General features: G+C 46.7%; 1 protein-coding gene across 6 annotated transcripts in view; it reads left to right on the top strand.

The window, feature by feature from the left end:
• Window positions 1-12699, top strand: part of Psd2 (pleckstrin and Sec7 domain containing 2) — a 71029-nt gene that overhangs the window by 5090 nt on the left and 53240 nt on the right. For all 6 annotated transcript variants that reach the window (XM_074076885.1, XM_020167930.2, XM_074076882.1 and 3 more), the window contains exon 2: window positions 4262-4300. The gene's annotated coding sequence lies outside the window, so the exon portion shown is untranslated. The remainder of the gene's footprint in view (window positions 1-4261; window positions 4301-12699) is intronic.

Raw genomic sequence — 12699 nt, 5'->3', positions numbered from 1 at the left:
TGTGACCCAGCCAATCAGTGTGTTTGGGTGCAAGACACTGATGGGTAAGGGAAGGTCATGTGGCCTGGAAGGGTCAGTCAGAATCCTGACGGTGGGTGGGGATGGAAGCAAGGCAGTGTTGTGGATGTGGGTCACAGAGCGCTCAGATGGGCCTGCTTCACGTAATGCTTTGCAGTAGTGGTCTGAAGTTTTTGGTTTTGCCTTGCTTTGCTTTTTTTTGCTTTCAAGGTGTTGGGAGATTGAACCCAGAGACTTGTACATACTAGGTAAGCACTCTACCACTTGAGTCACACCCTCAGCTCTCTTGAAATGTTTAATAATTTTCTCTTTGAATGTGAATTTTATAGGTAAAGTCAGGTGGGACAGCGGAGCACATGTGTGAGAAGAGATGTGTATGGCTGCAGTGTCATGGTGCCCACGGGGGTGTCACAGTGTCTGTTGGGGTTCCTTCTGGCCCCAGGTACACAGAATGCATCGTGGCTCCCAAGTTAAGAATTCTGAGGGCCCCAAATGTGGTAACTCAACAAATCTCTAAGCGAGTACAAGATACCCACATTACGTCCACAGCCAAGCAGGGACACTGACAGCCCTGAGAACCAGGCCTTCCCTTCCAACCAGAACTTGCCAAGGGCAAGAAGGCAGTGGTGCTCTAAGGAACTTGAGTGGCCCAGGGACCCTCTCAGAGCCTTTCTTACTTGAATTATTTCCTGGATAAGCCAACCACTGACACTGACCATGATGACACAGGACAGGAAAGACCGGGCTACCCAAAGCTCCTTTCCTTCCAGTTCCCCCCACTCCCCCACAACTGTACTCAGCAAGCCAAAGGGAGTGCATGGTGAGGGATGTGCAGGAATTGAGAAGAGAAAGATGGCTGGGTGTGGTGACGCACACCGTAATCCCAGCACTTGGGAGGCTGAGGCAGGAGGATCAAGAGTTTGAAGCCAGGCTGGGCTCTATAGCAAGACCCTGTCTCAAAAAAAAGAAAAAAAATCAGTTGAGTTATTTTGTGTAGTGTTTCCATCATTCAGGTAAGAATGAAGATACACGCGTGTGTACAAGCTATGAAATACAAATTGTATAATTTCAATGATTCTGTATATGAGTTAAGTTCCTTCATTTGCATTTAAAACTGACAGTGCCAAACTAAGGAACATAAAAGTTATGCTAGCCATTCAAATTCATAATTTCCTCTATTTAGAATGACATTAAATAACAAATTTTAAAATATCCCCACAAGTTGACAGACCATGTAGGAAAAGAAAAGCTTTATATGTCTGTAGACATAGAATTTTATATTTTGCTATATTTTATTTTATTTTGGCCATGCTGGGGTTTGAACTCAGGGCCTCACGCTTGCTAGGTAGGTGCTCTATTACTTGAGCCACTTCCCCAGCCCTGTTTTACTGTCTTTAATATTGGGCATGTCCCCGCCCCTTCCCAGCTCCAACCAAAGGCTCTGTACCTTCATCTTGTGCTGGGTTCCTCATTGTAACCTGCCCTGGAGATTTTGGGATGGAGCTGAGAAGGGGCCTGGGGCTGCCCCTCAGGCCTGGGTGGACCCTCACTGACCTGGGCCCAGGAGTCAGGAAGGCCAGAGCTGCTGCCTATCTACACCCCGCTGGTGAGGGACACTTCTCAGACTCCCTGAGGCCTCCTGCATCCTCTGTGGGCCACAGTCCAGGGTCTGGGGCAGGGCCAAAGTCCCTGCTGCCATGGACCTTGGGAACACCTTTCACTGACCATCAGACTGCCATTCAGCATGACAAGCCCATGGGGTCCCTGCTGCTGTCCCCAGAGCAGGCCCTGAGCAGGGGCCTCAGAAACAGGTACGAGGTGAGGTGGGCAGCTCTCCCTCTTCCCCACACCCACCCCCAGCTCAGGGTGGGGCGAGGGTGGGCCAGGGGGCTCTGTCATGGTTGGCTTGCTCCAGGGAAGAGTGAACAGTGAGTGGGGAGAGAACGTGAAAGGAGGGAGGGTGACCCAAATGAGGCCCTTGCACTGGAGGCAGAGAAGTGCAGGGTGGGCAGGCAGGTAGGAAAGAGGCGCAGGCTGGGTGCCTGAGGCAAGGCAGGGGGCAGTTAAGTCCCCTCCACCCACAGCAACTCAGCCCAGCTCCCTAGGCCTGTTTCCTCCTTTCTGTCACAGGTCAGTAACTGTCCCTACCCTTGGACTGCAGTGAGCACTCTGAGTAAATCCACAACAAGCTTTTAGTATCTCCATTCATGGCAGCTCACTTGTCATGGAAAAGTATCTGGTGCCTCAGTGAGGCTTCCCTCCCCAGACTCCAGGAGTGCCCTCTGTCTCCCTTTTCTAGGTCCTCCTCCTTTTCTCTCTACCCACTTTCCCTTTTCCTCTCTCTGCTGATCTTCCCATATACCAGGCTCAGGACCTTTGCACTTGCTGTTCTCGCTATTCAGGTCTCCATCAGATGCTTGATGACTGATGCTTGCATAAATGTCACCTCCTCGTCATGGTGTGTCTGGCAACTCCAGTGGACATCCCCCTCTCCTGCAGCCACTCTTCCATATTTCACTTTTTAGTTTTCTACACAGCATGCAACCAGTGATAAATTCTTTTTAAAAATTTATTGTTAATTAATTTTTTTTCTTCCAGTATTTAAGGATAATAAATTCTTGCTTACTTGTTTGTTAGTGTCTTTCCCACTTTTGCCCAGGCTGTGAGCTCCAGGTGGCTGGGTCCCCAAGTCTTCAGTGACTGGCCACATAATGAGTGAGGCAGCATTGAACAAGAAAACTGACTTTTTGATGTACTTTTTTTTTTTTTTTGGCAGTACTTCAGCTTGCACTCAGGGCCTACACCTTCAGCCACTCCACCAGCCCTTTTTTTTTTTGGTGATGGATTTTTTTCAAGATAGTGTCTTGGGAATTATTTGCCCAGGCTGGCTTCCAACCGTGATCCTCCTGATTTCTGCCTCCTGAGTAGCGGGGGTCACTGGTGTAGGGGCGGCCTTAAAATTTATTATTTTTGATTGTGACAAAATACACAATTAAGTGTAACTTCAAATATAGAGTTCAATGGCACAAACACATTCAATTGTTTACCATTTACACAACTCTTTTTTTTATTTTGAGACAGAGTTCGTAGCCCAGGCTGATGTCCAACTTGTTATGCAGCCCAGGTTGGCCTTGAACTAGTGATCTTCATGTCTTCTGGGATTACAGCTGTGACCCACCATGCTACAACTCTCATTTTACAAGATTGAACCTCTGAGGGCTGGGGCTGTAGCTCAGTGGTGGAGCATCTGCCTGGCACGCACAGGTCCTAGGTTCAATTCCCAGCACCCCCCAAAAAATACCCTGAAACTGTACCCATTAAAAACACCGCCCCGCATATTACTCTTGCCCCTGGCAACCACTCTTCCACTTTCTGTCTCTATGAATTTGACTACTCCAGGAACTTTATATATGTGTAATCATACAGTATTTGTTCTTTGTGACTGGTTTATTTCAGGTAACATGTCCTTAGAGTTCATCCATGTTATAGCGTGTGTCAGAATTTCCTTTCTTTTTAAAGCTGAATACTATTCCTTTGTGTGGACATACCACATTTTTGTTTACTCCCTCATTTGTTGATGGACACTTTGGTGGCTTCTACCTCTTGGCCATTATGAATGAGGCTACTGTGAATGCAAATGTACAAACGTCTCTGTGATCTCCTATTTCAAATTTTTTGGGAGTATGTTCAGAAAGGGAATTGCTGGATCATATGGTAATTCTATTTTTAATTTTTAAGGAACTGCATACTATTTTTCACAGTGACCACACCATTTTATTTATTTTTAAACTTATTTATTTATTTATTTTTGGTGGTATCAAAGTTTGAACTCAGGGCCCTGTGCTTGCCAGGTAGACACTTTACCACTTGAGCCATGCCTCCAGCCCTTTTTGCTTTAGCTATTTTTCAAATAGGGTCTCACTTTTATAATCAGGCTGGCCTGGACCTTGATTCTCTTATTTATGCTTCCTGTGTGACTGGGATGGCAGGTGCTCACTACTACATCCAGATTTTATTACTTGAGATGGGGTCTTGTGAACTTTTTGCCTGGGTTGGCTTTGAACATCGATCCTCACTATCTCTGCTTCCTAAGTAGCTAGGATTATAGGTGTAAGTCACTGCACCCAGCTTGAGCTTGGTGGGCTGCACCATTTTATATCCTTACAAATCGCACACAAATGTTACAATTTCTCCACATCCTCACAAATGCTTATTTTCTGTTTTCTTTTTTTTTTGTTTTCAGTGCCGGTGCTGAACCCAGGGCTTCACACATGTATGCTAGGTGAGTACCCTACCACTGAGCTAGATCCCCAGGCCTCCTTTTTTGAGATCCCCTCTTTTTTTGAGACAAGATCTCACTAAGTTGCCCACATTGGTCTAGAACTTGCTAAGTAACCAAGGCTGGACTGAAACTTCTTGCCTCAGCCTGAGTGCTGAGATTATAGATGTGCACCACCACGCCCCAGCTCTGTTTTTTAATAGTAATGTCTTAATGGGTTTAAAGTGATATCTCATTTTCCATTATTTGAATATAGTTTGAGTGTTCCAGAGCATGGTCCCCAGTGTGGCGGTATTAAGAGGTGGGGCTTAATGCAAGGTAATAGAGTCATGGGGCATTGCTCTGGGAAGGGATTAATGTATTTATCATGGAACCTCCATTAGTTCCCACCCGGGTCCTTCCTGCTCTCTGGCTTCCAGTCTTGCCAGGTGACAGCTCCTGCACATGCTGCTCCCACAATGCCATCTACCATGATATGACACAGTAAAGGGGACCCTCACTAGAGGTTCAATTGATGAAGCTTCCTACTCTTGAACTTTCAGCCTCCAAAACTGAGCTAAATAAACATGTTCTCTTTATAGAGTTCCCAGCCTCAGGTATGTTGTTATAGCAATAGAAAATGGATTAGTATACCATTGTGGGTTTTGTTTGCATTTTCCTAATGCTTAGAATAAAATTTTGAAGGAACATGCTTCGTGGAAATAGGGAATGCCTCATTCCCCATTTCAAAGAACTCTGAGGAGACAACATCTGAACTGAGACCTATAAGAAGGGAAGGAGAGCAGGGTGTAGTGATGCATCCCTGTGTCACAGCCTTGGGGTGGCCAGCCCCAAGTGAGTTCAAGCCAGCCTGGGGCTATGTAGGGAGACAGCCAGTGGAGGACCTGTAGGAAGAAGACTTCAGGGAGCAGGGGGTGGGGACAGTAGGCACAGGGGCCCTGAAGTGTCTGTGACCCTGCATATTTGGCTGGAGAAATAGTGAACTATGGGCCAGTGTGTGTGCCTTGGAGGGGGGGCATTGGGAGGCAGTAGGAGAGGTGGTTGAGAGGTGGCCAGGATTGGGGGGGATGAAGGGCTTTAGCTATGGAAGGGCAGTTGTTTTTGTAACTTTTTTCTTTTCATTTAATTTTCTTTTTTTTCAGGACTGGAGTTTGAACTCAGGGCCTCCTGCTTGCTAGGCAGTCACTCCGTCACTTGAGCCACACCTCCAGCCCCTCTTTTTAATTTTATTTTTTGATTAATTCATTATTTTGAGATAGAGACTCACTATATAGACTGGGCTGGCCTCAAACTAGTGATCCTCCTGCTTCAGTTTCTCCAGGGCTGGGATTATAGGTGTGTACCACCACATCTGGCCTGTATGTGTAATGTCTAGTAAGCATTGTTTTCCTCAGGTCCACAGAGGACAAAGGACTGGACAGACAAGGACAGATGGGTGGTGATGTTGCTATGTCTGGCAGGAGACATGCTGCTTGTGGGTCTGTAGCTGTGTGTGCGTGCGTGTACATGGGCATATATCTGGACACTCCCAGAAGTCCTGGCCCATGATGTGCTCTCTACCAGACTTCTGTGGCCACCTCCACTCCTCTTACAATGCTATTGTTGCTCTCTGGCTCTTACCTCCAGCCTGGCACCAACAACCCCTAGGGGTTGAGACTGGACTCCAAAAATGACAACCAAGCAAGGCTTCAAATGCCTGGAGACAAGGGCTTACAGCTTGAGCCCAGGAGAGGACTCTGTGTCCTGCCTTTGCAAGGCAGCAAGCAGGTGACTTGGGGTCCACTGGCTAAGTGAGCAAGGGCTTGCTGCAGTACCACAAGAAGCCACATGGGGCAGGCGGGGACGAAGCAGGGTATAGGAGGAGAGAGTGGGAAGAAGGAGAGTGGGGAACAAACAGCTTTGGGATGTTCAGAGGAGCCCACTGCCCACAAGAGAAGAAAATGAAGTCACAAGCTTATTGCGATCCCAGTACATCTCATTTCCTCCTCACAGCAGTCGCACAGGCCTAGAGAAGTAGAGCCATTTGCCCAAGGTCACTCAGCAGGGCTATTCATACATGCTTGCCGGACCTCTCAGCCACCACTCTAAATGGATTCAGCTGCAGTGGAGGGCCCGTTTGTTCATCTGTCTCCTGGCCTCACTTTGTTCCCTGTCAGGGTCCCTCCCCCTTCTTCCTGCCTTTCCCACAGGGCCAGAACACCCTGAGAGAGGTGTTGAGACTCTTAGCTGAGTCTCTAGGGATGAGGGGTTTCTGAGGTGAGCTCAGGCATATGTCCCATCACCATGGTAACCACACTGGGTGATAACATCCTGTCTCATTCCTAGTCTTCCAGTTGTATCTAGGTAGCCTGGCTGGGTCCCCTTCTGCAACTTCTGGATCTCTTCTGAGCACCAGGAATACTAGGGACCACGAGCTGAGATACAACCAGGGTCCTCCTAAAAACCCAACACCTTCCCTCCCTGATGCACGAGAGAGTGTGGCTATAGTCTTGCTCGGCTGATGTGGGTTCTTGTTTTCTATTGCGTTAAAGAATTAAAGGTAGGAATGAAGATGAAAGCACATGTTTAAATGTCTTATTGAAAAGCAAAAGCAAAGGCCTCTTGACAGAGAAGCAGAGGAGTGGGACCCAGAAGCTGGTAGTCTGTCAAGGTGTCCAGGGGTTTCCCTTTTTATAGACCAGATCTTGGTCTCACAAGGTGTTGCCCAACTGCCACAACTGCCAGCCACTGCCTGGTTCCAACATCTTGTTATGATGAGCACAGTCTGGGGAATTGCATAGCCGTTTGTGCAAGGCTTTCTGGGCAGAAGACGACTTGTTGCACTTCCTCAATCACCATCTTTAGGATGGTTTCAGCAGAGCCGCCCTAACTGCTGTTAGGGAGTCTGGGTGACAATCTCATTCCAAACTATTTCCTACTGAAAAGGGGCAATGTGTAGGGGCCCCACAGCATAAGGGCTGGCCATGGAGAGGACCATCCAGAGGGCTGAAGTAGTAGGTTGTCTTTGTTTCCATCAGCATCTGTAATTTAAATTTTTCTAGGCGAGAGGAGAGAAATTGAACCACAAGATTCAAGGAACAGGGTTGGAAAATTAGTAGAAGGATTATGGCAGCTATGGGGCCCAGAAGGGGTAAGAAACAGGTTATTGAGGGCAGCCAGGATTTTATTTGTCCCCACACCTGTGAGGTGACCTGAGTTTTGAGAGACTGCTCTCGGAGGCGTTTAGCCCGCTGTAAAATATAATCTGCATGTTCTTCCACAATGCCTGAGGTGTTGATATAAGAACAACAGGAAGTGTTAGCAATTGCACACACCCTGCCCTGATCAGCCAGGCGATGTCCATGATCATGTCGGCTAGGGAGGACAGAGACCTCTGTATATCTTTAAAGTAAAGACCAATTTTGTCTGAAGTTTTCTCTACCATCCTAATGCGAGTTTTGGTAGTTTCATCGTTAGAGACTGCGCCACAGGTTATTCCAGCTAGTGAGCAATGAAAGCAGTAACGCTCAGTACCACTAATGTGACCTCTCTTTTTTCCTCTGGGAGTCTCTTCCTTTTTGATGTGAAAGCTCTGTCTGTTGGATTATGTTGTTGTTCCAAAAGGTGACATGTTCAGGATTTGGCATTGTTTGAGCTGTGGCCCAGGTCTCTCGAGTACGATTAGGATGGAGTCATGGTAATCCCCACACTTGTGTTTTATCGCTTGACCATCCTACAAAGAGATACCTCTCCTCCAGGAGATTTCACACTGAGCTGAAATTAGAGATACTGGTGAAACTGAGGGATGAAGCTGTTCTCCCAGGGAAGCCGGGTATGTTAGTGTATAGGAAGCTATGAAGACAAGGAGCTGTGGGCAGGGGCCATGAGTGGGGTTGGTGTCATTGTTTTTCCACTTTGACCATTGCATATGTGCCCTCTGGGTGGCGTATAGTTACAGGAAGAAGTATAATAGGTTATGGGGCAAGTAGTCTTCAATGGGTCCCAGTCAGCAGGGACCTCCATTGGAGTGATGATATTATGTAAGGTTCCAGAACAGGTCTGTTGAGGGTACCACACACTAGGAAAGTTAACACAGTACTGGCCATAGCCAGGGTCCTCTTCAGGTAGGAGACTGGCATCCATCCAGGCTGGGTAGGCGGGCAGGCAAGAGGGCATCCCTCAGGCACTCGAGAAGCTTGGGCTCACATTTAAAGGGGGACAAGGACTTTGGTCACCATGGGGATTCTCTTCTTTCAGGTATCCCTGGATAAGGAAAACACCCCTATTTAGGAGAGGGCGTCCCACTCTCCATCCACTTCTTTCACTGCTCACCTGAAACTAAGGTCTGGAGAAAGACATTTGGGTCTATCCAATTGAGTCATCTTACTGGTGTGATCTGGACTATTCCTGACCCAGGTATCTGGCTCGCTTCTAAGAGTGGAAGGCCCCTAATTCAAATATGATCTTATTTATAAAGGGCTGCAGGACTGCCAAAAGAGCCTACCTGGATAGATGAAGGATCCTCAGGAGGCCTGTCGGTGGAGTTTCCCCTCCAAGATAGTCTCGAAAAATGCAGGTCACTCCAAGGGACACATGAGTCATCTGGAAGTACTGGACAAAATGTGAGAAAACTAAAATGGTGGTTATTTCCATTGGGCAATCAGGCTAGATCTCCCTCTTTCTCTGAGGACAGCTCACAGGGACATGGTCAGCTAAATGCCAGATATACACGGAATGACCAGAAGGGCAGTTATCTGGCACCTTCTCTTTTGCCATCAAGGTCAGAAATGGCCTCAGAGCTCCCTTGACATTTTCTGTATGGTCAGGGAGGCTACAGGTTCAAATTCACTCTGAGCTCCTCCTCCTCCTTCTGTATGGGGTTGAACTCAGGGCCTCATGCTTGCTAGGCTACTATTGTAATCATCCTACTTGTGCCTCCCAGTAGCTGAGACCACTCTACGGGTTTTTTTGTTGGCAGTACTGGGGTTTGAACTCAGGGCTTTGCTCTTGTTAGGCAGGTATTCTACCTCTTGAGCACAATTCCAGCTTGCTGCACCGTTTTTAATGGCTGCATTGACCTCTACTGCATCAAGACAGCACAATTTCTTTAACCAGTGCCGTATTTTCATACATTTGTCGTTTACAGTTTTTTGCCACTATACTCAGTGTTGCAACCAATATTCCTGTAGCTACAGCTTTGCTCACATCGTCTTTATCTCCTTGGGATGAATTCCTAGCAATGGAACTGCTGGGTTGGGAAGCAGAAACGTTTTTAAGGCTTACCATACATGTTGATGCATTGCTTCCCCAAAGGTGGGCCCACTGTGGGCTCCTAGCAGCCAACCCCATGCCCATGTGCCTGTTTCCCAAGCTGCAACTGGCTGGTTGTCTTCTCTTCCCCACATTTTACTGTTAACATTTGAAACATGCAAAACAGTTGAACAAATTTTATAATGAATGCCCATATAGCCATCACCTAGATTTTGTAATTTACACAATGCTACATTATTATCTATGCATTTCCTGCATCAATCAGTTCATCTTCTGGATTTATGTTAAAGCAAATTACAGAAATCAATAGGCTTCACCCTCATTAGCTAGAGTTCAATGCTTTTTATTATTATTGTTGTGTGGAGGGGTACATTGTGACATTTACAAAAGTTCTTACAATATATCAAATATAGTTAATTCACCCCCACCAGCATTCTCCTTTATCCCCTCTCCTCCCATTCCTGGAATAGTTTCAACAGGTCTCATTTTTCTGTTTTCATACTGGAGTTCAATACTTTTGTATGGTTCTTTTCTTTTTTTTTGTGGTGCTGGAGATTGAACCTGGAGCCTAGTGCATGCCAGGCAAGTACTCTATCCCTGACCCACATCTCCAGCTCCCCATTTTTTTTTTTGTTTTGGTAGTACTGGGGTTGAACTCAGGGCCTTGCATTTGCTAGGAAAGCACTCTACCACTTGAACCTCCAACCTTTTTTGCTTTAGTTATTTTTTGAATAGTGTCTCATGTTTCTGCCCAGGTGAACTTGGACCATGAGTCTCCTATTTACATTTTCTGCATAGCTGGGATGACAGGCACGCACCACTGCACTAGCCATTGGTTGAGATGGAGCTCATAAACTTTGTGCCTGGGCTGGTCTTAAACCTAGATCCTCCCGATCCTGGGTCTGCCTCCTGAGTGGTTAGGATTATAGGCGTGAGCCACTGGTGCCTGGCTCATTTGCCTCTTGGTGGACATCTGGACTGTTTCTAGTTAGGGGCCATTATAAATAAAGCCGCGCGAACATTCTTGTACAAGGCTTTGTCTGGTATGTTTCCATTTGTCCTGAGTCATGGGGTGGGGGACTCTTTAGTTTTTTAAGACATTGCTTGACTCCTTCATGAAGTGGTTGCTATTTTACACTCCCGCCCACAAAGGGTGATGTCTACCATGGAGCTCTCAGCTCAGAGCACAATGGGGTTGTCACCTCCTCGGCTGGCTGGCTTGAGGTGCCACACCTTGGTGAGTATCCCTGAAGGTCACAGTAACAGAGTTGGCTGCCATTGCTCTGGCAATCGACTGGACCCCTCAGGCTGTTTCTCATGGACGGATGCAGGGATGGGTGCCCAGTCAACTCTCCTTGACCCTGAACTTGTATAATTGCTTTGTTGGAACCTGAATGTCAGCTTTTCCAGTTGTCCTTATTAAACCCCATCTTATTGGTTTTGAGTTAAGCCTCCAGCTTTTTTTGATAATGTGAGAGTAGCATATGCACATACGCGTATCCAGTGCCAGACACTGAGCTGCTAGCTCATTCGGAGTTCAGAACAACCCTATGTGGGAGCTGCTATTGTCCCATTTCAGAGAAGAGAAAATTGAGGCACAGCGAAGCTAAGTAACTTGCCCAAGGTGAGCCAGCAGTAAGTGGCAGAGATAGTAGTCAAACCTGGGTACTTTGGCTCTCAACATTGTGTTCATAATCACTTGCTGTCTAGCCTCGTTTTGGTTTCTGATGTCATCCTCCTCCACCTTCCAGTGCTCTGAAAACACATCAACTATATCACTTAGTATTAATAAAAAATTTTGGTTAATCTGAGCATGGTGGCATGCACCTATAATCCCAGCACTCAGGAGGTGGAGGCAGGGGGATCTTGGGTTCGGAGGCCAGCCTGCACTACATGGCAAGGCCCTGTCTCAAAACAAATAAAAACAAACAAAAATCACTCACACACTTTTTTTTTGGCTGTTAAAAAACCAACAAAAGCCAGGCACTGGTGGCTCATGCCTGTAATCTCAGGAGGCAGAGATCAGGAGGATCGAGGTTCGAAGCCATGTTCCCTTTGCACTGGCCTTGGTCTGCCTGTCCATGGTCTGTGACAGAGGCTGCTTGACCAGCTACAAGGTCATGAGCTAGGATCTAGCTGTGGCTCTTCAGCATGGTCTCAGCACAGCATGCATCAAAAAATATCTTGGAAATCTCCAAAAGACATTGCATGTGGGATTGCTGCCCAGCCAGGGGCCAAGGAAACAAAGGGGACAGAGCAGAAGGTGGGGCTGGATGGCGCTGGTCTGAGCCCACGTGTCTCCTACTGGCCCTTCCTAGCCTCCAGGTCTTGGCCCAGTTTCTAGCATGTAGAAGATGTCCAATAAATGCTTTTAACTTTTGTTTTTAGTGTCATTTGGTTTTATTTCTTATGGTGGTAAAATGTAAATAACATAAAATTGCCATTTTAAATGTACAATTCAGTACCATTAGGCTCACGGGAAATATTGTGTCATTATCACTAGTACTTATTTCTAGAACTTTCTGCTCTTCATTCCTCCTTCTTCCAAGCCTTGGCAGCATTCTACTTTCAGACTCTAGGAATTTGCCAGTCCCAGAGATCCCGTACAAATGGAACCATACAATATTTATCCTTTCGTGTCTGGCTTATTTCACTAAGCATAGTGTTTTCGAGGTGCATCCAACATGCAGCAGGCAGAGATTTCCTTCCTTTTTAAGTAGATTTCCTTTCTTTTTAAGTAGATTTCCTTTCTTTTTAAGTATGAGGTGGTGTATAAATGATGGTTTTGTTATCTATTCACCTGTCTGTCAGAACTGCTTCCACCTCTGGCTAGCGTGAGTAGTACAGCTGTGTGGCTTATTAATTATCCTTTCAGAATGCCGTTGCTGTTAGGTTCTCCCCAGTTTTTTCCTAACATGGCTCTTGTCCAGGTCCCCAGTGACCAACTTGTTGCTAAATCCAAGGGTCAATTTTCAATCTTCACTTCACCGGATTCAGTAGCAGCCTGACTCTGTGATCTCCCTCCTCCCTGACATTGTGTCTTTGGCCAGTAGGGCTCTCTGTGTTCTCCTGCTTGTCCTTGACGCCCCTTCTCAGACCCTCTCCTCATTTCTCCCCTTTCCCCTTCCCCCACCTGTTAATATGCGGACCTC

The sequence above is a fragment of the Castor canadensis genome, chromosome 6 (genome assembly GCF_047511655.1).
Source record: "Castor canadensis chromosome 6, mCasCan1.hap1v2, whole genome shotgun sequence".
Taxonomy (NCBI): domain Eukaryota; kingdom Metazoa; phylum Chordata; class Mammalia; order Rodentia; family Castoridae; genus Castor; species Castor canadensis.
Note: the sequence above shows the minus strand (reverse complement) of the source record. Positions and strands in the feature narration are given on the sequence as shown.